General features: G+C 34.4%; 1 protein-coding gene across 4 annotated transcripts in view; it reads left to right on the forward strand.

The window, feature by feature from the left end:
- TCF12 (transcription factor 12) overlaps positions 1-24927 on the forward strand; it is a 385779-nt gene that overhangs the window by 71329 nt on the left and 289523 nt on the right. Inside the window, exon 1 of one of the 4 annotated variants that reach the window (XM_032341447.1) lies at positions 6607-6892. The exons of the other annotated variants lie outside the window; for them this stretch is intronic. The gene's annotated coding sequence lies outside the window, so the exon portion shown is untranslated. Of the gene's footprint in view, positions 1-6606; positions 6893-24927 lie in introns of those variants that run through there. 4 annotated transcript variants of the gene reach the window in all.

Raw genomic sequence — 24927 nt, forward strand, 5'->3', positions numbered from 1 at the left:
ACGTAGAGGAATCAGAGATGACTAGTTTAATAAAAATAAAAGTTGGCTCATGCATTTTGAAGTCAGGTATTATACATTCTGTAGCATCTGAAACAAAATTGAAGCTTCCTAGTGTTTATGAGATAGCCGCTTAAAAGAACAGACATTACTGCTTCTGAGGTAGTAATTATATACCAACAGTCTGGCTTGCTGGAAAATGAAAAAGAAAGCTAGCTGTGTAGGCCCAGGTCAGTTTCATCTATGTGTAAGATATTCCTTCTCTAGATAGATCATGGTATAAATTGAGTGGAAATGGACACTGCCTATGTTTTCAGAAGCTCATGGTTGTATTATTGCGTAAACCATGTAATCCTTTTTTAAAGATACCTTTTTTTTAAACCTCTTAAATGGTAGGTCCTAGTTTCTTTATCATTAAGAATTTTCAAAGGATAACAAAGACAAAACAAATCAAGACTTCAAGTGTAGCCAACTATAGCCGGGGCTATTTTATAAATAATCAGTTGAAATAAACTGCTCAAGAAGCTCAAAGCTTAAATTTTTTTTTTTTCTTTTGAAGAGTGGACTTGGTTTGGAGCCATTGATAGAAAGGAAAGATTAGAATGAAATTCTCATAATGTACTCCAAGAGTAAAAGTCTAAATAATCATCAGAAAGCTTCCATATTCACAGAATGTCTTATTGCTTTAATAGTTTTGCCACAGCTTTTGTTCCTTATTTTTAATCTTTTGCCCTTTTCGTTCTCTTGTAATATTTCAAAATTGTTATTAAAATTAATGAGAACTTTTTCTATTAAAATCACTTTATAGACAGTTTCTAGGAATATTTTTATTTCTAGAAGCAAAGCATACATAATACTATAATCAAAGCCTTTTAGTAAATGAATTCATTCTCTTCCTTCTAGGGAAATATCCTTAGTTTTATATTTTTCAAGTTTATAGTACTATGTATTATTTCACACACATTCTTAGCGATGTTTACCTCAACCTATTCCTTTTTTAAAAATACACAGATGTATTCATGGATTATTACCCAATATTCTAAGCATAATCACCTTTACAATTAATACATTTATCTGTCAGTCACAAAAAGAATAGTTCCTTTTATTGCTGATTCTCACCAAGTATACTTTTCTCTGCCAAATGTTTTTGAAGTGTCGTTTATTGTCTGCACAGTCTAAGTGCATTTTTAATTCCAGTTTTATTTATTTACTCCTTCAGTGGATATTTTGGGTGTCTTCTGTTTGTGCCTTCCTACAGAAAAGTTAAGACTCTTTTTATCTTATGTTTTTCTTTAGTTCTTCATGGTGGTGGGAGAATTGGGAAGCATAAAAACATTTAAACTTCAATGTTGCATTATTTTATTTACAGTGTTGGCTTAGTGTATAAACTACAGGTTGCAAACCTTACCGTTAGGGTCTCTCCTTTGTTTGCTCTATGTTAAGCTGGTTGACTAATAGAATTATCTATGAAGGACAAGGTTATAATCAAACGGGATGCCCAGTTATGATGATAGGATGCAAATTAAAAATTCTTTTTTTTTTTTTTTAAAGATTTTATTTATTTATTTGACAGACAGAGATCACAAATAGGCAGAGAGGCAGGCAGAGAGAGTGGAGGAAGCCGGCTTCCTGCTGAGCAGAGAGCCCGATGACGGGCTCTATCCCAGTACCCTGGGATCATGACCTGAGCTGAAGGCAGAGGCATAACCCACTGAGCCACCCAGGCGCCCCACAAATTAAAAATTCTTAAAAGACTAACTTCCACTGTTTTCTGGTTTTCTTAGACAGTGTGGTCAACTAGAATGAAAAGCTGCAAGTCTGTATAATGTCAAGTATATTTTAAAATAGCATGTGGTTTGAAATGCTAAAAATCGCAATCTCAATAAACATGTAGTCAGTAAATATTTAATTGAACATTTACTGTTTTTCTCGATTTGTGGATATTCAAAGACTATTAGGAAACTTTTTTTGCCTTTAAGGAAATTATGGTCCTCTTTGAAGAGACAAGGTTAATAGCTGTGAAAGAACTGAAATTCGTGAGTTTTAGAGTAAGTGACATGACATGAGGTTCATGAGAGTGGTAAAAATGAAAGGTAAGGATTTTAAGCTATTGCTCGTGTGGTTTTGACTTGAGCTTAAACATCAAAGGAAATGATGTAAGATCTGTTCTATTTATTTTAGAAAATAGATTGAGTTACTTTTTTGGGACTATTTATAAATTTTACATTAGTCCTAGAATTTTAGATTCTGAAGAGAATAAATTAGGTTAAATTTTTTTTTTGTTAAATTCTTTTGTAAGAATGTTTTATAAAAAGGGATGTCCATAGCAAAATAATTTAACGTTATTTTGTCTTTTAGAATGTTTTTATTATCTTTCTCCTATTTGTGTATATACGTGTGTGTATGTATGTGTGTGTGTATTCCTCTGTACCTTTACTCATGCTGTGCCCTCTGTTCATAATGCCTTTCTCTGACACCTTAGGCTTAGCAGTTTCTCAACATCCACATCCTACTCCACATTCCTGTGTTACCAGATCAGTTGTCATCTGACCTCTAATTTCAGTCTTTTTTTTTTTTTCCCCCTGTAAGATTTTGTTCATCCTGCCAGTCATCTTTGGTTATTTACTCATGTGCCTCTCCTCTCTCACATTTGTGCTTTTCTGGAAGATAGATACTATTTGCATATGTATTTGGGATGCCTAGCATAATACTGGCCACAAAGTAGATAAGTGTTTAATAAATTATTGAGTTACCTAAATTCTTAGTACTCAAAACTAGAGTTTGGTTTTTGGTATTTGTGGAAGATTAGGCTATGACAGGGTCATCACTTTAATGGATTTATTTATGTTGAGAGCTACAAGTTTTCATTTTTCTCTGTATTTTCAGTAATCAGGCCCAATGGTGATTCATCTAACAACAAGAACTTATATAAGTCATTTGATAAGATACTAAACTCATCAGAGTTTGCTGAAATAATAAGCGTCAAATAGTAGATTTTTTTTTTTACAGAAAGTTATACATGTATATATAAAACAAATTCTAAATTTAGATGTAAATTTATTAAGTGAATATTGCACGTCTACTAAGCTCCAGGCACTCATATAGACTTTGGAGATACAATGGTGAGTGGGACATCTATAAGTCCATGGAGCTGCTTGAAAAGTAAAAAGAATAAAAATAAAGCATGATTATACAGAATAATGAAAAATTTTAAGCTTCTTGGTTGATATCACTAGATTAAATTTAATTTAGGTAATCACGTTTTATATGTCTAATGTATTTAAAAAGCTATATACGGTGTTTAGAATCCTTATGCTTTAAAGAATATAGGTAAATTCAAAATTTCTATTGATTTTTATGGTGACTACATCTAGTATAAGTATAATTATAGATTTCCATAAAATCAGTAATTAGCCTGTTGAATTTCAGGAGCTGCTTTGCTTTGCAATAACATAGTATCTGCTTCATTTACTTTTGTGATGAAGTAGCCAAGTTGTTAATTTCAGACAAATTTGCAGAATTAATTTCAGTAAATATTAAATCACATTATTGCTTTAAGTTTCACTACAGTTTAAAGAAAGGAACCCCTATATCTACATCTTAATTATATAGAACATACTTTAATGTTTCAAGGAAGAAGAATGCATTCTATGTAGAAAACAGATGAAATGGAATCTCCTTGACTAGTGATTTAATTCAAAACATATCTTATCTGAGAGGTAAACAGTATCATTTAATTCCAAGGTAACTGCTAATGGAAAATTTTTTTATATTCTATCTTAAAATACATCATCTGGTTTTCTTACTCCGGATATGCCTTCTGAATTATCTTTGAGGTAGGTATTAGATGAGTTGTAGGGTTTAGATAGTTGGGATTAAAATAGGTAACAGTTCTACAGATGAATTATATACAGTGACTATAGGATGACTACAGAGTATGAAGGTCAAATGACATATTTGAAGTTGAACAGAGTCAAAATAAACCATTGTTATTAATGCAAAGTTATTATTAGAAATAATAGTAACATTAAGAATATGGGAAATTCTGGGCACCTGGGTGGCTCAGATGGTTAAGCCTCTGCCTTCGGCTCAGGTCATGATCTCAGGGTCCTGGGATCGAGTCCCAGATCGGGCTCTCTGCTCAGCGGGGAGCCTGCTTCCTCCTTTCTCTCTCTCTGCCTGCCTCTCTACCTGCTTGTGATCTCTGTCTGTCAAATAAATAAATATAATCTTAAAAAAAAAAAAAAGAATATGGGAAATTCTTAGGATTCAAGATTCCTGGCTTGAATATTTTCTGTGAACTTTAAAATGTATTCAGCCCTCTTCTGTTACTTCTGTGTCTCCTAGTCACTCTTTGGCTGCTATTGCTGCCTGTAGTCCAAGGTAATCCTTCCTTGGCAAAAGGGAGATTAATAAGCTTTAAAGAGAGGAGTTAAAAACCTGAACATTATTGTGGCTCCCTATCTTCTTCTCTTCCTTCCTTTAGAATTTATGGAAGATTGGAATTAATGAAAACTGTAGAGGAGAAGCAGATAATGATATAAAGTAAACCATATTTTTAAATATAAATGTATTTCTTGGAGTGCCTGACTGGCTCATTTAAGTCTTCAACTCTTGGGTTTGGCTCAGGTCATTTTCTCAGGGTCTTGAGATCAAGCCCCACATCAGTCTCTGCACTCAGTACAGAGTCTGCTTGAGACTCCCTCCCCCTCCCTTCCTCTCCCTCTTCCTCACATGCATGTGCACATGGCACTCTCTCTCTCTCAAATAAATAAATAAATAAAAGCTTAAAAAAAATATAAAAATAAAAGTATTACTTCACAGTTACTTAGCCCCAAACCTTAAAATTAGATTTGCTTTAGAATCCAAAATTTCTTGGGGCGCCTGGGTGGCTCAGTGGGTTAAGGCCTCTGCCTTCAGCTCGGGTCATGATCTCAGGGTCCTGGGATCGAGCCCCACATCGGGCTGTCTGCTCAGCCGGGAGCCTGCTTCTCCCTCTCTTGCTGCCTGCCTCTCTGCCTACTTGTGATCTCTCTCTCTCTCTGTGTCAAATAAATAAATGGAATCTTTAAAAAAGAAAATCCAGAATTTTTTGAAATTTAAAAAATAAATTAGCAGTATATACTATGTATTATGTAACGTCCCCTAGAGGAATCTATGGTAAAACCTTATAATCAAATAAATCAATATTTCTGAGTTGAAACATATTGACATGCACATTGAGTGGAATAAATGAGGGCTGTAATTATCTTCATTTCAGGTTTTACCACTAAATAAGTTATTTAAAACTGTGGTTTTCAGAAATTTTTGGATTTTAAAATTTTTGAATGAGGGATTTGGACCTGTCTTTGTTTTGATATTCCCAAGGATCTGTAGAACCTATTTCTGTGAAGAAAGATATACTGTTCTTCTGTTTTGATCTTTATGAATTGTGTGTGTGTCTGATTGAGATGATGTGTATATATAGAAATAAATATGTAGTATGCATACACGTACATATGCATATATACAGATTTAGGGAAGCATGTGCATATTGTGTTTGTGTATGTGTGTTGGAGAGAGTGAAGGAAAATGTGTGTGTGTGTGTGTGTGGATGATAGGGACAGGGAATGGTGAACTGGGTCCGTTTAGCTATGTTTTATCCTTGTGCTTGCTCAGGTTTGGTTACTAACATGGTGTGAAATAAAACCTTAATTGTAGTTTCATAGCCTTGTTAGCACTTAAGCTCATCATTGACAAAGTCTGTTGACATAGATAAAACCTGGGAATTCTGTGTGAAGCTATAATCAGAACATTCTGTGTGTCATATAAATTGATAGTAAAAAATATTAAACTAACAGTTAAATAGAGTTGGCTTAAACTACTGTTTTACTAATCCTCAAGGAATATGAAAATTTTTTTTAAAGATTTATTTATTTATTTTAGAGAGAGAGAGAGCCCATAGGCAGGAGGGTCAGAGGGAGAAGGAGAGAGAATCTCAGTCAGACTCCCTGATGAATGCAGAGCCTTACCTGGGACTCAGTCCCAGGACCCCGAGATCATGAGCTGAGCCAAAACCAAGAGTTGAATGCTCAACTCTTGAGTTGTACCACCCAGGTGCCCCTGTATGAAATGTTTTGGGTGGTGTTTAGGCACCCAAAGAAGCCATTTCACTTTGCCTATTTAATAATTAGTACACAGACTGTGGTTCAAGACAGGAAGTGACAAGTATCTGAGCCAGTTGGAATGGTAATAGGAATTTAGGTAAGCAGAAACTAATGATCCATATTGGAAATAGGCCAGGGCATTGGGGATTAACACCCTCCCATTATGAAAAGTCCCATGAGATCTCAGACGACCTCAAGAGGCTTGCACTTTTGTTTGTAAGAACCTTTGTAAGATGGTTCTAAGACACTGTGAAAAATACTCAGGCTTTCATAATGTAAATACCAGTAAATGTGGTTAGAAATTATCTTCAGTTGTATAAACTAAATATCAGATGAAGTCAGATGAAATAAAATCCTGGGTTGAAACGTAGTGTTTCTTTTTCAGTATTCACAATCTTCAGTATTTTTTTTTTCTTCCAAATTTCTGTTTGAATTCTAGTTAGTTAACATATAGTGTAATATTGATTTCAGGAAGAGTTTTCATTATTTCTTAAATTTAAGGTCCCAGATCTTTACAGACATTACTCTTTGAGAAGCTACACTTTCATACCCCTCCAATGCTTCTGTGATGCTTTTCTCCAGACTCTGTGTTCTTTGCTGACAGCAGCAATTGTGTGTACTTTGTGAGGTCAATAAATGCTGATTCCTGCAAGAAGAAAGCTCTTAGGAAGTGAGCTTAGACATTCTGAAGAGGAAGCCCTAAGAATGAGGCAATTGATGAGGAGTATTGCAAAGGACTATTTAAAAGTGTGAGTCAGAAGGCAAATTAATATTACCTCCCTCGGGTATACCAATCTTCATATGTATATTATGATTTATTTTTTTTCTTACCTGGTGAGTTTATCCAGATATGTAGATAGTAGCAAGTTGGCATTATCAAATCCCTTCTTTTTCATACCAAAAAGCTCAATTAGTATGCTTGTAACTATAATTATTTTCATAAAAAATATAAAAATGAACTTCAGCCTTGTAATTTAAGGTTATAAAATAGATGGCATTTCGTGAAGAAGAGCTTGTCTTTAGAGTGTATCTTTATTTACCCCATCATGCCTACTTAATAAATTCTAATTTTTATTATTCCTTTTAAGATAAAAAGCTTAGGAATTATATAACCTGTTTAATTCTGAACAGTTATTATTTCCTGTTTAAATGAGGAGCTCAACAACTAAAAAGTTAATTCCTGCAGTTTTTCTGAAATGATAGAATTTAGAAGCTATACGTGGTAAAACCAATAGGACTAACTATGAGCCTAAGGGAATTACAGTTTTATGGGGATTTTGTTTTTTATTAATTTAAACTGTGTGTTTTACAGAGTGGGCAGAAAGGGAAGGGGAAGATTCTGAAATTACACCCAACAACTTTCAATCTTCTGTCAGCCTTTTGTGATGCTACAGATGACTGTAGTTTGAAACTTGAAATCTGAAAGATTTGTGTTTTGTATGTTTCACATACTGTTGGGTTTTTCCACATGGTTCACCATAGCATGAGCGCAAGATCATATTTATTCTATAGAACTGAAAAACCAGTGACTTGTGTTCTAGAAAGATGAAAGTGTGGTTTTATTCAACATTATAAATAAATTGCCTTACATTACTGCTTACATTTCAGTTTTCTGGTGTGCATATTATCAGTTGACTAAAATTAATATGTTGACAGAATCAGAGGGAAAAATTGGGCTTATGTTGCTCAATAAAATTGAAATGCTACTTTTTAAAATAAAACTTTACCCATATAGACTGTTATGTATGATCTGTGTTTCCATGAGGAAATGTTGATTAAGTAGTTTCCATTTTGGTATTACAGTATGTCCTGTTGTAAGTTGCTGACTGTGAAAAAAATTTTAAAGTCAAAAAAGCAGCTCAGCTTAAACCCCTGGTATTTAGTATGGCAGATACAGAAATAGAAAGCTACCAGCAGTTTTATAATCTATTGAATTTCTGTATATCGTTTGAAGTAAATTAGTTTTAAAAGTTTTTAAAAGATTCTGTTGACTATAGGACCGAATTACTTTGTATATCCTCATACACAAAGGGTCTTTTTTTACTTGATTTACTAAATACACATCTACAGTTTTTTTTTTGTTTTTTTTTTAAAGGTGGCCCTAGCTTAGAATAAGTTGCAAAATTGTCTGTTATCTGTTAGAGATGTTGGTAACCTGTAAAATACATTAATTAAATGTAATTTTGACAAGATTTATTTGTATGGAATATTTAGCAGGGTAGACTTATTTTGGAAGAAATAAAATGTCTTTAAAATCTTAAGTAACTTGTTTTTGGCTTTTTTGAGGATTTTGACTATCCTTGGATCTGTTAATAAAAATATATATATATAAAAATTTAAAAAACGGGGAAAAAAAGGAATTTGGATTTATAATATTAGTCTACTTAAAATTTTTGAGGATAAGGCCAATAACTTGAATTTTGGTGTTTACTTGCAAAGTGCAGTAATTTTCAATAGTATATGATAGTAAGTCTTTGCCTTTATGAGACTGAGTCTTTGCCTTTAAATTATTATTGATAAAGGCTGTGGAATGTGGTTTGTTTTTTTCTGAATAAAAAGTTTCTTTCTCAGGGCTTGCTTCTGTCATCTAGAAGAGAGGGGCGTGGGAAACTCTTAAAACTACTACTTTATATGAAGTTAGGACTCTAGTTAGTGTTAAGTGGCTATGGAATCTTTTATTACTTTGCAGCTTTGGCACATGGCATGATCAGTACTTTTTACCCTTTTTTTTTTTTTTAAAGAATTTTATTTATTTATTTGACAGAGAGAGCACAAATAGGCAGAGCAGCATGCAGAGGGAGCAGGAGAAGCAGGCTCTCCACTGAGTAGGGAGCCCATTACAGGGCTCCATCGCAGGACTCTGGAATCATGGCCTGAGACAAACGCAGCTGCTTAACCCACTGAGTCACCCAGGCGCCCCAGTCCTTTTTACTTTTAAGAAGTTGGTATTTTTACATTTCAATGAGATTACATTTAATAAGATTAAATTAACAGTGCACTATAAAGGGAACAGAAATATTTTGTGGCACTTGAAAAGCTGTTGTTTGTAGTCTGATAGGCTGTATTCTAATTTAAATTTGTGCTTTGGGAGAATTAAATTTGGACTTTAACATCTTCAGAAGTAAGATTTACGTGCTTTTTTGTGATAAACCCAGGAAATAAACTATAAGACAAAGAATGGTTTTTGTTTCAGAACACAGTTGGAGAGGTGACTTTTAAAATGTCTTCTAACCTTTCAAAATAAACCTTTTATTTATCACGTTAGAGTTACATTGGTTATAAAGATATATCATATATCAGGTATATTAGTATATTGTCTTACATTTACAAAGTTAATAATGTGTTTCAAAATAACAACTGAAACATAGAAGCCATAATTATTGAACAAGAAAATTAAAATATTATTTATAAAAACAGCCAAGATTGTTTCATTGTACTTCAGTGTCAGCAGAACATCTGTCTGATTTTTAAACAGTAACATATTATTTTTTATCAGGAAAAATAATTTTGTTTGAACTGATTAATGACTTAAGAAATTTTGCTGTCTAGTATGACTTTAAATGTTAATGCTTTAGTTATAAAGAGTATGTGGAGTATATATAAACATATGTAGTGTTTTAGTCAAAGTTTTTTAAACCATGTTTTGAAAAAAACACTGAAGCTAACTGAATATAGTAGCCAGTTAATACTTGAACTTTAAATTATATTGAGTGTTTTATGATGTGCCCAAGCATTAATTCCAAAGCAGTGACTTTTGAGAGTCTAAATCAACAATTCTGACTTCTGATAATCAAAACAGAGGCCCTTATCTTTTTTATGTATGGTGAAAGATGTAAAGATACCATTTTAATTTGTAACAGTTTGATTTATAGTCAGTGGTAAATACCGAAGTGTTACAGAACCTACATGTGAGTAACCATTATAACTATAATTAAAGTCACTGTAATCCTTTAAAAAGTACACTGTAGGCTTTTAGAAGTGCACTGTAATCTTTTAAAACTATTTCCTGATTGTGGCAGTGATAGGCTCACTTAAGATTTGGAAAGTACAGAAAAAATCAAGGTGAAAATAATATTTACCGAGCTATGTTAACTGTATACTGACATTTTGATGTTGATTTCCTTCCTGCCCTTTTTCATGCGCGCATATATATATATATATATATATATATATATATATATATATAAAAATAAATAAATAAATAGCTGGGATCATAGTACTTCTGTAATGGTATTCATTTGGGATCATAGTACTTCTGTAATGGTATTCAGATTTAACATAAAAATATTACTTTAAATCATATTTGCATCTTATAGCTAGAATTTATAGGGGAACCTAGTTTTTGCTTTAGAGAAATCAGCAAAATTTTTCTAAAAGGGCCAAATAGTGAACTATTTTAGGCTTTGTAGGTGAAGATGCAAGATTTATGATATAGTAGCTTCTCATAACCATTTAAAAATGTGAAAGTCGGGGCGCCTGGGTGGCTCAGTGGGTTAAGCCGCTGCCTTCGGCTCAGGTCATGATCTCAGAGTCCTGGGATCGAGTCCCGCATCGGGCTCTCTGCTCAGCGGAGAGCCTGCTTCCCTCTCTCTCTCTGCCTGTCTCTCCATCTACTTGTGATTTCTCTCTGTCAAATAAATAAATAAAATCTAAAAAAAAATAAATAAATAAATAAAATAAAAAAAAAATAAAAATGTGAAAGCCATTTTTAACTTGAGTGACTTAAAAATAACTACAACAACAACAAAACCAGAACTGGCTAGATTTGGCTTATCCTCTGTAGTTTGCAACCTCTGCTTCAGAAGATTATTTGCTAATATTTTATTTTGTGTGTGTGTGTGTGTGTGTGTGTGTGTGTGTGTGTGTGTAAGTAAATCTTGCTTTAACAGTTCTTGACATTCTACTGCAAAGGCAGTGAATGAGCCTGGGTGTGACCCAGATTGTAATTCCAGTGTTACTGCTACAGGAATGAGTTTGTTGGCTCCTAGAAGGAGGGCTGACCCTGACTTTGTAAAATATGGTACTTGCGGTCTCCGTAGTAGAACTAACTTGAGCTTAAAAGTGAGCATAATTCATCCTTTGCAGGAAACTTTTGTACTTGGGCTTGATGATAGGAGACGAGGATACTATGTAGGAGTATAGACCTACCTAAAAGTGTTATTTAGCTTTAAAATGTCAGGGCCATGCTCCCAAATCTAGTTTTCCTTGATCTGGCTGTATTTTCTTTTTAGTATCCATTTTTCTAAGTTCAGAGATAGAACTAAATAATAAAAACTTTATTATTCTATATGTATGTAAGGAGTAAGGGTGGAAAAGAAGGAAAAAATAAAGTAGTTAAAAATCAGTGTCAAAAAACATTTTATCTTATCTTAGGATAGAAATTGTATTTTAAAATGTATCCAGCAGGGGACAATTGCTGCTGCTTTGATATTGCAATAATACTGTTTATTATTAGGTATTGTGTGTGTGTGTGTGTGTGTGTGTGTGTATCAGTTTACACATTTGGAAAAGTACAAAGCTTTTCCAATTAACTCTTGTCTGTTCATTGCACTTTATGATGTCTTCAGTGAAAGAAAATGTTTGGAGCAGAACAGTAGATGTAAAATAAGATTTCATGCTGTTGTTTGAAGCTGTATCCTTAATGATACGATACAAAACCAAAGTGTTGTGTCTCTTTGGGGGGCGGGTTTATAAACATACTTCTAGACTGTGGTTATGGGGCAGTTATATACTGAAACTTTATTCAAACAAAGCTCCACCGTTTTCCTTTGTGGCGCTTATATTTCACAGAAACATTTGGAGGGACACAATGCTGTATCTTCGTTTGCCCTTTTATTCATTTTATAAATATTGGAACCACACATTCGAGTTGGTGAATTCTAGATTGCATTTCATAGCTTGTGTTTCCTGAAACACCAAATGTACTTATTTTAATAGGGAAGGGTGATAATTAGTTTCTAATGGGCAGTTTGCTGTTATTTATGTGCCCTATGCATCTGTTAGCCTGCAGCATGCTACCTGCAGAACTTGGAGCAGAGGAAGTTTTGGTGGGTCAATGTGTTGTTCTTGAAATATGTTTTAAGATACTGCTGAACTTTTAAAAGTTTCTTAGCAACTTTGAGCAGGAGACCTAAATTAAAAATCTTCACTATGTTGTACACCTAAAACTAAGAGAACATTGTATGTCAGCTGTACTTCAATAAAAATGAAAATTATTAAAAAGCCTATAAAAATCTCCACATCACTTTTCAGATGACACACCATCTTAGTCACAAGTTGTTTTTCCGCTAACAGTAAAGTATTTGCACTGACTAACCATACATTCTCCTACGATTTCTTTGCCTTTTTTCTCTCGTTTTCCCTTTTTGACCCTCTCTTTCCACTGACTAGATGAAAAGGTTGACCAGATCTGTGAACATAGGAAAAAGCTTAATATTGAACTTGCATTCAAAAGGATAAAGCTTGTGACCTTATGTTATCTTCCATGTAATTCTTATTGCTGCCTTATAATGTGTTAACTTATTTAATCAGACTTTTAATTGGTTAACAGTAAAGGATGGTCATTTAAATAAAGTTTGGGGGAAGTAAGATCTCATCAGTATGCATTATGAAAAATGTCATTTTTAGTCTGTGGGTGTACTGACTTATCTACTGTTTAAATGATGATCATCTAAAGATTTAAAACACATTTGGGGTTAATAATTTTTCATGGCAGAGCATTTAATGTTTTTTAAATAAATGAAAGTCAGTACAGATTTTTGTGTACCTTAATTCCCTTCAAATGCTTTTGTTAGGACCATGAAGTTGAATCTCATACAAATAATTTTATTATAGTACCCTTTTTAAATGTATCTTTGTTAACTAATACACTGTATAGGAGTTAATAGTCTTATAATATTCAGAGTACAGAATATCTGCTTTTGATCTTTCGTTGTTATTTTAAAGATTTATTTATTTATTTTAGAGAGAGGGAGGGTGGAAGGGGAGGGACAGAGAGAGAGAGAGAGAGAGAGAGAGAGAGAGAGAAAATCCTGAAGTAGACGCCCTGCTGAGTGTGGAGCCCAGTGCAGGTGTTGATCCCAACACTCTTTCATCAACCCAGCTAAAATCAAGAGTTGGCCACTTAACTAACTGATCTACCCATGTACCCCTTTTTCTCTGTTGTTCTTTGTTTGTTTCTTTTTTTTTTTTTAAAGGGAAATTTTAAAACTTCAATTTTTCTATCATTTAGCAGTCGAGAGTTTGGAAGGGTTTAAGGGCCTTTTGTTGTTGTTAAGATTTAGTTTATTTATTTGACAGACAGAAACACAGCAAGAGAGGGAACACAAGTAGAGGGAGTGGGAGAGGGAGAAGCAGGCTTCCCACTGAACAGGGAGCCTGATGTGGGCAGATCTCAGGATTCTGGGATCATGACCTGAGCTGAAGGCAGATGCTTAATGACTGAGCCACCCAGGTGCCTGGGCCAATCTTTTGAAAGGAAATTTGTCCTTAATGATTTTAGTTGGAGTCTGCTATGAAAAGTATTTAACATTTCTTAGAATGATGATTCTTAACTAATTAACCTGTAAAATGAACCACTCACATAGATACCCTGTGGTGTAACCATCATGTCATTGTGATTTTCATAGAGTGGGGAAGCAGATTCCTTTTTTAATTTTTAAAATATTTTATGTTGAAAAATTCTCTCTAAAATAAAAAAGAATATAGGAGGATATAAAGTTGGATGAGCTGCATTACTTAGGTTTAATTACAAATACCATTTTGTATTTATTTGTATTTATAATTTGTTTTTAAATTGTGTTACTTTTTTGTATTTGTATTTTTTGTATCATTGTATTTTAATTATGTAATATAATTTTATAATTATAGTTCTGTAGATTAAATAATATTTCAGACATAAATAATAATATTTCAGACATATTTTTCTTATTAAAATTTTTTTCTCTTTCAGCTTTATTGATATGTAATTCACATGCAGTATTGGGCAAGTTTAAGGTATACAGCATAATGACTTAATTAAGATTACTATAATAAGCTTAGTGGACATAAATTATCTTCTGTAGGTACAAAAGAGGAAAAAAAATTTTTTCCTTGTAATGAGAACTTTTAGGATTTCCTCTTTCAGCAACTTTCAAATATACCATATAGCAGTGTTAACTGTATCATCATATTGTACATTACATCCCTAGGACTTACTTATCTTATAACTGAAAGTCTGTACTTTTTGACTGCCTTGATCCTGTTTTTCCTTTTCCTACCCCCCACCTCTGGTAACCCCAAATCCGATCTCTTTTTCTATGAGTTTTTGTTTTTTTATATTCCACATACAAGTGAGGTAATATAGTATTTATCATTCTCTGTCTGACTTATTTCACTTACTATAAGGCCTCCAGGCTCTATTTAAGTTGTTGCAAATGGCAGGATCTCTTTTTTTTTTTTTTTTAATGGCCGGATAGTATTCCATTGTGTATATACTCATCACATTATCTTTATCTGTTCATCTGTTGATAAGACACTTAGGTGGTTTTCTTGTCTTGGCTATTACAAATAATGCTTCAGTGAACATGATGGTGCAGATATTTCAACATAGTGATTTTGTTCCTTTGGAAATGTACCCAGAAGTAGAATTGCTATGTAATATAATAGTTCTGTTTTTAATTTTCTGAGGAACCTCCATACTGTTTTCCATAGTGGCTGAACCAAGATTGCAGTGCATGAGGGTTTCCTTTTCTCTACATCCTCCCCAACATTTATCTCATCTTTTTGATGATAATTATTCCAGCAGTCATGAGGTGATATCTCACTGTGGTTTTTTTTTTTTTTTTTTTAAAGATTTTATTTATTTATTTGACAGAGAGAAATCACAAATAGATGGAGAGGCAGACAGAGAGAGAGAGAGGGAAGCAGGCTCCCTGCTGAGCAGAGAGCCCAATGCGGGACTCGATCCCAGGACCCTGAGATCATGACCCGAGCCGAAGGCAGTGGCCCAACCCACTGAGCCACCCAGGCGCCCTCTCACTGTGGTTTTGATTTGCCATTTCCCCAATAGTGATCTTGAGCATCTTGCAGATACCCATTTGCCATCTGAATATCTTCTTTGGAAAAGAAAACCTTTGTCCAGTTTATAATTGGATTATTTATTTTTGTGCTATTGAGTTATATGAGTTCTTTATATATTTTGGATATTAACCCCTTACCAGATACATTGTTTACAAATATTTTGGTCTTCTGCGGTTCCATGTAAAGTTTTAAGATTTTTTTTTCTACTTTTGTAAAAAATGCCATTGGAATTTTCATGAGGATTACATGTAAAGTTTTAAGATTTTTTTTTCTACTTTTGTAAAAAATGCCATTGGAATTTTCATGAGGATTACATTGAATCTGTAGATGGCTTTGGGTTGTGTGGACATTTTAACAATATTAATTCTTCCAATCTATGAACATAGGATGTCTTTCCATTTATTTTGTCTTAAGCAGAATCCTTATTTTCTGATAGTACATATTAACATTTTGAGGACCGTGCAGTGATAGTCTGTAGCTATTAAAGCTCTTTAGCCAAAACATGAACAGGTTTTCTTAATAGTATAATGGGTGTCTGTCCATGAATTAGTTACTATATCGACTAGGGCTTTTTTGGTAAGTGGAAAGAGAACTCCTAAGACTATTTTAGTTTTTTCTTTTTCTTTTTAATTATTTTAGAGAGGAAGGAGGGGAAGGGAGAGGCAGAGAGAAAATCTTAAGCAGGCTTCATGCCCAGCATGGATCCTGATGCGGGGCTTGATCTCACAACCATGAGATCATGACATGAGCCAAAATCAAGAGTCAGATGTTTAACTGACTGAGCCACCCAGGCACCCCAAGACTATTTTCTTTTTTTAGATTACTGATATCTTCTGATAAGGATATTTGAGGAGTCTGTATGTCAGTGAGAATTGCATAACTAAGAATAGAAATTAGAGGATAGTTTCATTTTTAGCTATATAGATAAGCATATACACTTTATTCCACTGAATGCGTCTGTAAAACCTGGACAAAATGGATGGACAGCTATTTGAGGATTCTGAAGAATAAATAATAACTAGTGGATTGGGAAGGAAGACTAGAATTTAAAGTAATAACCAAAATGACTATCAGTTTACCATTTCGTTCCTTTCATTATTGCTGAGGCCAAACTTAACACAGTCTGAAGGCTACAAGTTGGCACTTAAGTATATAAAGAGAGCTCCAAAAGAAGCCCACTAGTTCTGGCTCCAGGAGTGGGAAAGTTAACTCCTAATGCACAATGTGAACATGGAAATTCTCTTTTTTTCTTTTCTTTGTTCTCTCATGTCATGGTCCCAAGTATCCCTGTAGAAATGGCAGCAGAGACTGCAGCAGTAGCCTGCAGTGAAAACAGTGAGGGATGGGAATCCTCCTTTTCATTTCACAACTCCCATTACTTTTTGTTTCCTCTTTCTGTTTTTCTAGTGCCTGGCCCCAGAGCAGGTAGAATAATAGAAGTATGTGACCAAGCAGGTTACCTAAAGCCCCAGCATTCTTGCTGAAAAAATGAAAAGGGATGCCCCAGGGAATTGGAAAGTACTGAGGTCATGTAAGAGGGAGAAACTTGGGAAGACAGTACCATAAATTTGTTTATGAATTTCTGGACTCACCTCTGACCTGTGCATACATACTACCACTCAAGTCCTAGACTGCTCATTGGATCATACAAGGTGGGACAAATTCAAATAGCACATCAAAGCCTTTGCAAATTGAACTGATATTGGAACCATGGCCATAACAACCATTTTAGAACTTGTGGCCTGAACCTAACTGTTGATCTATTAAAACAACTGTTGAGTTGTTTCATCTGTACTGTACTGTACTGTACTGTTTCAACATACAGTTCAACTGTATGTTGAACCTAACTGTTGGGCTATTAAAACAAAAATACTAACATTATCCACAGGATTTAAACAGGAACCAAAGTTTCATATTTAAAATAATCAGATTATAATCCAAAATTATGTAGCATATAAGGAACCAGGAAAATTTCATTCACGTGGGTGGGAAGCAATGGTATATATACATACCATCATGACACCAATATTGGAATAACATGGTGGAGAGATTATAGTACCTATTATACAGATGTTCCAGTGAGCACTTGTGAATGCTCTAGAAATAATTGGAAATCGTGGGAAAGAGAAGGTATAAAAAAGACGTGGAATTGTTAGAACTGAAAGGTACAACAGGTGAAAAAAAAACACTGGAAGACTCAATAGCAGAGAGGAAAGAAATTTTTAAGAATTGAACAGAGCCTCAGGGTACTATGAGAAAATAACAAAGTGCTAGACTTTTTTTTTCTTTTTTCAAAAAATTTTTTTTTAAGATTTTATTTATTTATCAGAGAGAGAGAGGGGGAGAGAGCGAGCACAGGAAGACAGAATGGCAGACAGAGGGAGAAGCAGGCTCCCTGCTGAGCAAGAAGCCCGATGCGGGACTCGATCCCAGGACGCTGGGATCATGACCTGAGCTGAGGGCAACTGCTTAACCAACTGAGCCACCCAGGCGTCCCCAAAGTGCTAGACTTTTAAAGACATTTTAAGAAAGAATGTGGTGCTAAAAATATTTGAAGAAATAATGGCCTTAAAATATCACAAATGTAGGTAAAGATGTAGACATACAGATTTGAAGAATCCAAAACAGGATAAACCCAAAGAAATCCGTACCCAGGCAGATCATAATAAATCAGAACTGACATTTTTACTATTTTGAGTCTACCAATCCATGAACACAGTATGCCTCTATATTTACTTAGGTCTTCTATGATTTCCTTCATCATTAATAGTTCACAGCATGTATATCATATACACATGTATATTATATTTACACAGAAGTACTACATTCTTTTGGAACTAATGTAAATTGTATTCATTATGTCATTGTACCATTGTACATTGCTAGTATATAGAAATACAAATCTGTGTGTGTGTGTTAGTCTTATATCCAGTAACCTTGCTAAATCTCTAAAGATTTCCTTGGGATTTTCTACATAGACAATCATGTCTGTAAATAGGGACAGTTTTATTTCTTCCTTTGTAATCTGTATGCCTTGTACTTCCTTTTGTTATCATATGAACAATAACCAAGACTTCCAGTAAAATACTGAATAGGAGAAGTAAAAGTAGATATCCTTGCCTTGATTTTATTCATGGGAGAAAGCACAGAGTCCCTCAGCATAATGTATACTGTTGGCTGTAGATTTCTTGGTAAGGATTTTGGTCATGCATTATTTATTCTTTTTTGTAGATAATAAAATTTAATTTGCTAATCTTTTATTGAAGATTTCTGTAACTTTGTTCATAAGGTATACTGGCCCATAGTTTCTTTCTACGTTATTATTTACTGTCATTGTCTAGTTTGGATATCAGGTTAATTCTGGCTTCAGAAAGACAGAATGTATTCTCTCTTCTATTTTTTGGAAGAAATAATAGAGAAAGAATGTTATTTTAGTTCTTTTTTAAGTATTTGGTAGAATTTACCAGTAAATCCTCTGGGACTAAATATTTCTTTCTTGAAAAATTTTCAATTATGAATTTAATTTCTTTCATAGTTTTTTTTTCTTTTTAAGATTTTATTTATTTATTTATTTATTTGACAGACAGATCACAAGTAGGCAGAGAGGCAGGCAGAGAGAGAGGAGGAAGCAGGCTCTCTGCGAAGCAGAGACCCCCCGATGTGGGGCTCCATCCCAGCACCCTGGGATCATGACCTGAGCCCAAGGCAGAGGCTTTAACCCACTGAGCCACCCAGGTGCCCCTGAACAAACGATTTTTAAAAGATAATACTTTTTTTTTTTAAGATTTTATTTATTTATTTGAGAGAGAGAATGAGAAAAAGAGCATGAGAGGAGAAAGCTCAGCGGGAAGCAGACTCCCTGCTGAGCAGGGAGCCTGATGCGGGACTCAATCCTGGGACTCCAGGATCATGACCTGAGCCAAAGGCAGTCACTTAACCAATTGAGCCACCCAGGCGCCCCTAAAAGATAATACTTCTTAGAGCAAATAAAAAATCCGATGTTGCAATAATTAGACATTTATTTACAAAAAAAACTCATTTTAAGTTTCCATCTTCTATAAAAATTAAGTCGAAACCCACCATAGACCTAAATGTAAAATGTAAACTATTAAACTTTTAGAAGAAAATGGGAAAAAACCTTCCCAATCTGGAGTTAGGCAGAGTTCTTAGACATGACTTAAAAAGCAGGAGTCCTAAAAGAAGTTGATAAATTGGAGTTCATTAAAATAAAAATTTTGCTCTACAAAAGACAATGTTGAGAAACAAAAAGACATGTTAGAGATTAGGCAATGATATTTGCAAATAAGTATCTCACAAAAGACTTGTATTCAGAAACATATAAGTAACTCTCAAAACTCAACACTAAGAAAACTAACAGCCCAATTCAAGAGTGGGTGTAAGGTTGAGCAGACATACCACTAAAGAGGATAAAAGGTTGGCAGATACACATCTGGAAAGATGTTCAACTCATTAGCCATTAGGGAAATGCAAGTTAAAACCATGTTGAAATAAATACCCCTACATAGCTATTTGAACAGCTAAAATTAAAAAATCTTATGATAGTATATCAAGTACTATTGAGGATGGAGATCAGTGGAGCTTCTTACATATTGTTGGTGTGGATGCAAAATGGCATAACCAGTTTGGAAAGGAGTTTGACAGTTTCTTATAGAGTTAACCATACACTTAGCCTATGACCCAAGAACTCCACGCCTTGACATTTACCCTAGAGAAATAATAATTTATATTTACACAAAAATCTGTATACAAATACTTACAGAAGCTATATTCATAGTTGAAAAGGACTGGAGGCAACCTAGCTGTCCTTCAGTAGATAAAGGGTTACACAAAGTGCCGGCAAACTATACAATGATATGATATTCAGCAGTTAAAATGAAAAATTGCTTATACATGCAACAAATTGAATGAATGTCAAATGCAGTACACAAACTAAGGAAACCCCTTTAAAGATTCAGTAATGTGTGTTTCTATTTATACAACATTCTGAAAAGACAAAACTATAGTGATAAAAAACATATCAGTCCTTGCTGCAGTTAGCTTTAGTGGGAGCATGTGGCTACAAAGGCATGAAGGAGGTTTTTGTGTAATGTAACCATTCTCTATCATGATTTGATGTTGGCTCCAAGAACATAACGTTACCCAGTTCATAGACTTGCACACGACAATTTTAAATTAATTTTATTCTATGACAATTTGCCAAATACAGTTTTAAGAACTAAAAATAGAAGTTAGGGAAAATGGGTAGGAAAGGTGGTAGAGACCAAAATGGCCCCAAAAGTCAGGAATTTGTTTCTGGATTTAAATAAAACACTGAGGCACACCTGGGTGGCTCAGTGGGTTAAGCCTCTGCCTTCTGCTCAGGTCATGGTCTCAGGGTCCTGGGATCGAGCCTTGCATCAGGCTCTCTGCTCAGCGGGCAACCTGCTCCCCACCCCACCCCTCTCTGTCTGCTTCTCTGCCTGCTTGTGATCTCTGTCTGTCGAATAAGTAAATAAAAATCTTAAAAAAAAAAAAAAAAAGAAAAGAAAAGAAAGCACTGGTTCAATGGTTGTATTATCTACATAATGTGAAAGCCAACTACAAGTTATTATTTTTAAAAACATTTTAAAATGTTTCTTTTCATAATTGTCTGCTAAACTTGCTCATTTTGTTTTTAATTTGGAATATTCATTCAACCTACTTTGTAAAATTTGAGAGAAAACATATTCTGTATATATAAAACTTACCAATTTTCATTTTGATCTTTTTCGCTTCTTGAAATTTTTAAAATGTATATAACAAGCAATGATAACACACTTCTAAATAAAACAGAGTTGAAGAAGAAACCTCAAAAGTAATTAAAAAATATTTTGAACTAAAAAGGAAAACCCAACTTAGTAAAATTTGTGGCATGCAGGAAAAACAGTGGTTAGATATTTATAGCATTGAATGTATATATTAGAAGAAAGATATAAAATCAGTAATGTAAACTTTACCTTAGGAAGCTAGAAAAAGAACCCAAAGTAAGCAGAAATAAAAATAGAAAATTTGATAAAAAATCTATGAAACTGAAAATAGGAACTCAATGGAGAAAATCAGTGAAGCCAAAAGTCAAAATTCTTCAGATAGATAAAACATGATGAAGCTGATGGTTTTCCAGTGCCACTTTTCAGGGTCTGGTTTTGTTTTTTTTTTTTTTTATCTCTCTATTAATGGTTTTTGGTTTTGTGCATTAAGCCTAATTATTCTTTCCACTGAGGTATCATCTATGTAATACTTGTTTCAGGGCTTGGCTTCTTTTTCTCGATTTCAGTCTTTCATGGCAGGTGTGCACTTAATATGACTCTGTAGCAATATCTTTCCTAGTCATAAATTTTACATTTCTCCTAATTCTTCTTATCTTTTTATTTATATTTCAGTGTCCAGGAATACCACAAAATTGTTTTGATTTTTATAGGTTTCACCGTTGAAAATCAGCCTGCAGTACTACAGTAAGCCTTTCAGAAAAAAAAGTTCTCCTACATAACCATACCACCCTTTTCATGACAAAGAAAATTAACTGCAGTTCCTCTAACACTGTTCCTATTTACACTTAATGAATTGTCACCCAAATTGTCTTTCTTGGGTTTAAAAAAATAGTCTTTGCATTTGATTGCTACATATTTTCAGTTTAAGTTAAAAATTTCCCTTAAAATTGACTTTTTTTTTTTTTTAAGATTTTATTTATTTATTTCACAGAGATCACAAGTAGGCAGAGAGGCAGGCAGAGAGAGAGAGAGGAAGAGGCAGGCTCCCTGCTAAGCAGGGAGCCTGAAGTGGGGTTCGATCCTAGGACCTTGAAATCATGACCTGAGCCAAAAGCAGAGGCTTTAACAAACCACTGAGCCACCCAGGCGCCCCTACAATTGACTTTCTAAAGAAATCAGAACAGCTGTATGGTAGAATGTCTTATATTCTGCATTTGTGTGATTTTTCCTGAAGTTTATTAAATGTGTTCCACTATCTTCCATTTTTTTCCTAAAACATTTTATGTCAATGAAACTTTATAATTGATGCTCTTATGTATAACAACAAGAGGTGCATAATATTGAATAACTGGTTTTTATTTTAACCATAGTTTGTTCTGTGGGTTGTTTTTCTTTTAAGAGTTCAAGGGAAAAGGTAGAAGGGAAGGATTGCCACTGTCCTTAGAAGTTCATAGGAGTAAAAAAATGTGTCCAGGTATAACAGGTAGAACAACTCTAGCATAACTGGATTGAGGAGAATATCAAACTGTTTCTAGAAAAAGAGGGACCAGTGAGGTTTGGTTTTGGGGTATGGGTATGTTGAGATTGAGGAACGTTATGTCTAGTTCTTCTGTAGGGTTTTCTTTGTCTACAAAAAGAGGCCAGTCCTGGAGTACAAGGTGACATGAACTGTTGCTCCAAAAGAGAAAAACTGGAAGCTCTTGCTTTATTTATAGGCAGAGACATGGTAGCGGCAGTGGGGTGTGTATGTGGTGGGGTGGATTTGAGTGTTTGGAAGGGGGGTGTTCAACATGCTCCTTGAAAAACACACACTTCTTTTACTTTTCACTCTTCATAAAACTGAGCACAAAGAGGAATAACCAAATATGCCTTCAAAGAAATTGCATTCTCATTTTCCTCCCTAGGTGAGTATATGTAAGGTCATATTTAGTTACAGTTAATGTTAGGATAACTTAACATGTCAAGTCTATTAAAACAAATGCAATCCACCTGACACATGTATTTTGTATTCATTAACCTGAGATTTCTTTCTGTGTTGATAGGCACCAGTGTTGATTGCCTACAATTAATTGATTTCTTCTTGTATTTTTTTTTTAAAGATTTTATTTATTTATTTGATGGGGGTGGAGAGAGAGATCACAAGTAGGCAGAGAGGCAGGCAGAGAGAGAGAGGAAGGGAAGCAGGCTCCCTGCTGAGCAGAGAGCCCGACTCAGGGCTCAATCCCAGGACCCTGTGATCATGACCTGAGCTGAAGGCAGAGGCTTAACCCACTGAGCCACCCAGGCGCCCCGCCTTCATGTATTTTTTGACACAGCACAGAGTATTCAACTAGCAAAAGACAGTTACCAGTGAAGCATGTCATTTCTAGAGTCCTACACAGATATACCCCAATCTGAAAAGGAAACTGATTTGAGAGAATGTCCTAAAAGCTTTTCTTTGGATTGACAAGCTGTCAATCTAAAGGGAAACTCAATTTCCACTCAGTATGTCTCTGTAAAAACTTCAAGTTTAAACAGATAAAATAAAACAAGCCTAGTCCATGGATCCTGTTACGATGCACTAGTCACGCATAACACTTAACAGTTTGTGGGTAATGAGTGATTCAGATTAATCCTTTATCATGTTCATACCTGGGAAACCAGCAGATAATATGAACTCTGCGTCTAAGAAAACAGGATCAATTCTGAAGTCTGTGAATTGGATTTCCAAGTGAGCTGAGAGTTCACCAGTTAATACTACCATACTTCTTCCAGACTGTATCACTACTTAGTTAATAGTATACTTAGAAAAATTTATTCTTCTAGAGGAGGATCACGATTATTTCCTAAGGGCTTTTATATTAGAAATTTAACAAACATTCATTTCTGGAAACTTTCAGATTCACACTTTCCATTGGTTGAGGTAACCTAAAGATGGCGTGGTGTAGGGTAATGGGTAACAATAGTTTTCTTTCAAGATAGTTATGTTCTATAAAGTTATCAGATGCTAAGTTAATGAATAATGAACCAGTGCTTCTGGTAGAAATACAGAATTAGGTTCCTGTAAGCCTCTGGTCACAGAACTTTTGTTAATTAGTCATTATATATACACTTGTTTTATGTTTTATTTGTGTTTCTGTTTAAGGACTTAATGTATCTCATTGATTCATTAACATTGAACTCATGATCAACAGTACTATAACTCATACCTGAAACTAAGCATATTTTCTCCATAAGACATGTCCCAACCTTCTTGTGCTTTAGGAACACTAGAAAGCACTTAAAATGGCTTGGGAGCCATTTTGAACAGTGAAACCACCAACAAAAAGGACAAAAAAACCCATTAAAAATGGCACTAAATCGTTTGCAGGAAGGATGCTTTTTTATAGTCCGAGGACTAAAACAAGAAGGCCTTGTTTGACCTCAGCTGGGAACACGTATGCCAGGTATTCCCAATTCTTCGTGACTCTGCACATGTCCACAAATAACTGAAAGCCCAACCAGTATATGAATAAATTTTAGTAAGTAGACAAATTTGCATATACAGAACCTGTGAATAATGAGGTTCAATGGAATCTAATGATCCTTGGGTACCTGTGTAGACTGAGAATGGGAGCTAAATAATGTTATTTTTCTCTTCTGTGTTTTTAGCTTTCTCTTTACTTGGTCTCACAGGCAAACTTAAAATTAAATGGAACTTTTCCCTTTCTTGAAAGCTTGTTGACTCTGGCTCCTCATGTGGTAAGGCATCAGTCTCCCAGTATTTTGAGGAGGATATGGGCTGTTGACCTTTAATGATGAATATAGCTTTTGTTGTCAGTGATAAAATTTCTATTGAGACTGATTCTCACTCCCAGGTTATGATAAACTAATATTCTGACTTCATGTGAAAAATTACATAGTGTTTTCCATCCTCTCCTCAGAATATTGATGATTAAAAATTCAACTAAAACCTCAACATGGAACATAACATTAATTCATATTTTGTGTGGCTCATT

The sequence above is a fragment of the Mustela erminea genome, chromosome 5, assembly GCF_009829155.1.
Source record: "Mustela erminea isolate mMusErm1 chromosome 5, mMusErm1.Pri, whole genome shotgun sequence".
NCBI lineage: Eukaryota > Metazoa > Chordata > Mammalia > Carnivora > Mustelidae > Mustela > Mustela erminea.